This window comes from Lycium ferocissimum, chromosome 2, assembly GCF_029784015.1.
Source record: "Lycium ferocissimum isolate CSIRO_LF1 chromosome 2, AGI_CSIRO_Lferr_CH_V1, whole genome shotgun sequence".
NCBI lineage: Eukaryota > Viridiplantae > Streptophyta > Magnoliopsida > Solanales > Solanaceae > Lycium > Lycium ferocissimum.
Genome location: NC_081343.1, coordinates 4311199 through 4315711, shown reverse-complemented (window position 1 = coordinate 4315711; position 4513 = coordinate 4311199). Strand labels below are relative to the sequence as shown.

At 37.5% G+C, this 4513-nt stretch overlaps 2 long non-coding RNA genes across 2 annotated transcripts; both read right to left on the bottom strand.

Annotated features, from left to right (window-relative positions):
* Positions 1–214: 214 nt before the first annotated feature.
* On the bottom strand, positions 215–2004 carry LOC132032915 (uncharacterized). Its single transcript, XR_009408623.1, has 3 exons — positions 1524–2004; positions 1274–1431; positions 215–1052 (listed from the first exon to the last, which is right to left on the bottom strand). It is a non-coding gene; the product is annotated as an uncharacterized LOC132032915 (long non-coding RNA).
* Positions 2005–2891: 887 nt separating this feature from the next.
* On the bottom strand, positions 2892–3737 carry LOC132032909 (uncharacterized). Its single transcript, XR_009408622.1, has 2 exons — positions 3586–3737; positions 2892–3449 (listed from the first exon to the last, which is right to left on the bottom strand). It is a non-coding gene; the product is annotated as an uncharacterized LOC132032909 (long non-coding RNA).
* Positions 3738–4513: the final 776 nt, after the last annotated feature.

Here is a 4513-nt window from a genome sequence, read left to right as displayed (position 1 = left end):
CTAACTAACATACCGCTATTACACCAGACATATAGATCGTGCATGCCCTTGTTCTTGAATCTAGATATGTGATTTTTATGCCATAAGGTCCAGAAGATACAAAGTGGAGTAGTCTTCCATATCTCTATTATACCAGACATACAGACCCCCCTTTTCATATTTATGCAACACCCATGCAAAGCTTCTAAAAAGAGGGAGTCAAGAGAGAACAATATGGACAGAGAATTAGAAGCTGTATCTAGGGAAATGTATCAAGAGCCTCAAGTAGCGAGAACCATACACAAATACACATTACTAGGAACAACATATTATATAGATGATTACAAAAATATCAATGACATTGACAGACCCAAATTTACATCTATGTCAAACTACAACCTGCATCATGAAATATGTTCCTATCCTATTGAGGATCACAGTTTGGCAGTTACAACTTCAATTACAATCGTTGTTTCACGCATCGACCGTGGACATCACCACCATCAAGGACAACCTCATTGCTTGCAATGCCAGAATGTTCATTTACCATAGCAACATACTCCAACTGCTACCATAGCAACATACTCCAAATTTTGGCTAAGATCTAAATAGCCAAAGTATCCAATTTTTTTCGCATTCTTCTAAGCTTCAACTCCAATATTGAAAACACTGTAAATGTCACTACAGATTGACACAATACTTGAAGAAACAGCTAATAGTATCATAACCCATGACACCAACCTGTCTCTCTTGGTTGTGATCCCATGTGTATCCTTGATCAATGGAAAAGGTGGAAAATTAACTTTGAATATGAGACAATGATTACGGGCAATGGTTAAATTCTTTTCAAGAATTTTCATCAAAGAAACGATTGGACAATTAATAAGAGTTAAGATTCATTGTTAAACCAGCCTGGAGAAGGAAGATGGTAGACAGGGGTACTCACCTAAGGACAATAGCAGCAGGGAAAATGAAACCAACAGAGACAGTAGCTGTGGCACCAGTAAACTGGAAGGCATCCCAGATGCTAGGTACACAATTTGCTCCAAAAAATATGAAACAGATAAGAGCTGCTATGACTGAAAAGAATCTGCGATTATCATAGACAATAGAAATTTTATATGGGAAAAAGAGGCCATCCATATTGAGGCAATGCCAGAATGTTCATTTACCATAGCAACATACTCCAATAGCTACCATAGCAACATACTCCAAAAAATTGGATACTTTGCTCATGTTCGATAAATCTAAGGAATGTCATGTTACATTAAAGCTTGATAAGTACCAAGAAAACAACATTGAGATGAAAATAAAAACACAGTTAGAGCCACAGAGAAGGAATATAGTGGCTGGACAATTTTAGCTATGGACCGGTAAGTCCACTTGAATCCGGCTGTTCCTCTTCGTCAAGTAATGTTGGACATGAAACTTTGTCGACCGTTGAAGTCAAACCTGAAAAGAAAAGTATGCGATTTAATTAATCAATATAATATTAAAAATTGAAAACTTTATTATCATAACAAGTCATTGAGAGAATTACATACCATTTATTTCGTTCCATAACCAAGTGCGAGCACACATCAAAGCCTCCAAAGTAGTAGGATGAAGTCTACTACGATGCAGACTAATCAACCTCCCACTAGTGCTAAATGCCGATTCTGAATCAACGGTAGAGACGGGAATGGCTAAGAGGTCACAAGCCATCTTCTGCAAAGTAGGAAATTTTAATCCGTTTGTCTTCCACCAACTTAAATTGTCGAACGATGGAGTTCGAGGTAGCAAACTTTCTTCTAAATACAAATCTAGCTCCGATCTTGTCTCCACATTAGCCCTACTCGAAGCGAAAAATCTATCAAAGCTAGACAGACGATCAACCTCAAAAAGACCAATAACTTCATTAGAACTAGATGCTCCATGTGTAGCAGGTACTCTACTCTTATACTCTTAAAAGAGATCAAAACTGTGGGTTCGAACTTCTTGAATCATATCTAAAGCAATTGTTTCACCATAAATATGTGAAAGATAAAACTCCACCAACTTCATCTTAACCTCGGATCAAAGATAGCAGCCACACCCATAAAAATATGCACGTCATCCCAATATTTCTTAAATTTCAACAACATTGCCGATGCCATAGAGCTAATTAAAATATTAGAACTTTTAACCCAAACTTCCAATTCTAGCTTAATTTCACAAACTTTTGAAAAGTACTAACTTGAAGTTGGATATTGACTTCCAGAGAATTAATCAGTAATATGATAAAAAAGCTTCAACTTACAACAAACTTCTTCTGTTGCACACCATTGCCCTTCAGTTGGATAGCAACGATAACTAGTTTCGGTTAGACTCAACTTCATAAACACATCTTTATAGTCTAGGGCCATTTTCAACATTAGATATGTCGAGTTCCAATGTGTTGGACAATCATACTCCAACTTTTTGTTACAAGAAATATGTAGCAACCGTCCAGCTTCTTCAAGCCTTTCAATTCTGCTTGATGATCCTATCCAGTATAAGACACTGTTGCGCACATTACTAACACTATCTCCTATCACCTTTAGCCCTTCTTGCACAATCAAATTCAAGATGTGTGCGGCACAACGCACATGAAACAATCGACCCATCAACAATAAATCCCTTTTACAAAGTTTTTCGTCGAACAAAGTCTTCATCATAGCATTGTTTGTGCTACAATTATCAACTGTAATGGTTGATATTCTTCTTTCAAGATTCCACTCTAACAAACAATTAATCAACACACTACACAAAGTATCCTTATCATGTGGGGCAGGTACATAAACAAATCTAAGAATATGGCTTTGAAGCCTCCATGAATCATCAATAAAATGCGCTGTAATAGCCATGAATCCTTTTTGTTATTGTCCGAAGTCCACATATCATTAGTGATTGCAATTCTACTTGTGAGTTTTTCCAATAAGTTAGATGTTTTTTATTTCAAATTGTCAAAAATCTTCAAGATATCATTCTTGATTGTGTTCCTTGACACCATTTTGAACAACGGCTGAAGACTAGCAACAAGCTTTCTAAATCCTACATGATCAACAATAGACAGGTGATATTCATGCAAAATAATGGCACGAGCAAGTTCTCTACGTGAAACAACTTGTTCGAAATAATGTTGGCTACTATTATCACCCCCTGAACCACTATAGTTTTCCAAATTTCTTGGCTTATTAGGACATCTAAGAAAATGTTCTGACATAGACGATATCCCGCATTTTCTATTTGATTTGATACGAGCATTACAGTAATTACAAATACCATAGCGAACACCATTAACGCTTACCAGTTTAAAATGTCTCCATAATTTAGACTTCAATTTCCTTTTTTTCAGATTCAGTAAATTCAATAATTTGAGAAGACCTTTGGCTCTCACCCTCAATTGGCACAGGAAGAGTACTAGAAGATGAACCATCCGGATTTTCTTCATTCTGAGATTCCACGTTTATCTATAAGTACAAATACAGAAACAAACTTTATCAAGAAAATAAAATTGGGTTCAGACAATGATAGATTCAAATCAAATAAAGAGAACAAAAATAAAAAATCAATGGTAAAAGAGCCAAGAGAGGAAGGGAGGTTTACGTTTAGAGAGAGAAACGAGGTAGGGTTTAGGGTTTTAGCAATTAGCAAGACCTTCAGTCTTTAGAGAGTGAGAGTCAGTAGTGAGAGAGTGAGAGACAGAGCCATTGTACTCTATTAAAGAGGAAGAAAATAAGCCTAAGTTATGATTTTGTAAATATTATAAGCCCTAATCTGCACCCACACCCGCCCCGCACCCGCGCATATTGGCAGATGTCTAAACCCGCCCCGCCCCGCACCCGCACTGCCCCATTGCCATCCCTACCTGTGACGACTTTGAAACAGCTTGGATATAATGTTGGCAAAATCCGCCAGAATCAGACAAATGTAAAAGCTTATGATGGCGCGACTAGCGACCCAATTGGAGAAATAGATCTACATATATAAATAGGTCCCGTAGAGTTGGTGCTAGAGTTCGTCATCATGGATATAAAAAAAAACTACAACTTATTATTCGGACGACCATGGTTGCGCGCCATTAGAGTCGTGGCATCTTCGTTATACCAGTCTCTCAAATTTATATGGGATGATCAAGAAGTCATGATTCATGGTAAAGGAAGTATCTACATCTATCCGAAAAATTCAGTACCAATCATAGAGAAGTCACCAGTTGGTACTGATTTTCACATCATCGAATTAGCCATGATAGATCTCAAGGGAAATGATGAAGATATCCCTATGCCACCAATCTATAAAATGGTTGCTACGACTATGATAAGAAGTGGGTTTGAGCCCGGGAAAGGTCTGGGAAAGAACTTACAAGGAATCAAAGCACCAGTGAATATAAAGAATGAAAAATATCGATTTGGGGTTGGATACGAGCCATGTGAGGCGGAAGAAGAAGAAGCAGAACATGGACCAAGAGGTCCTATTGAAATGAGGAAGCCATTTCCTCGTCTATTTCAGTCCTTCACAGTATGCCCATTGAGTC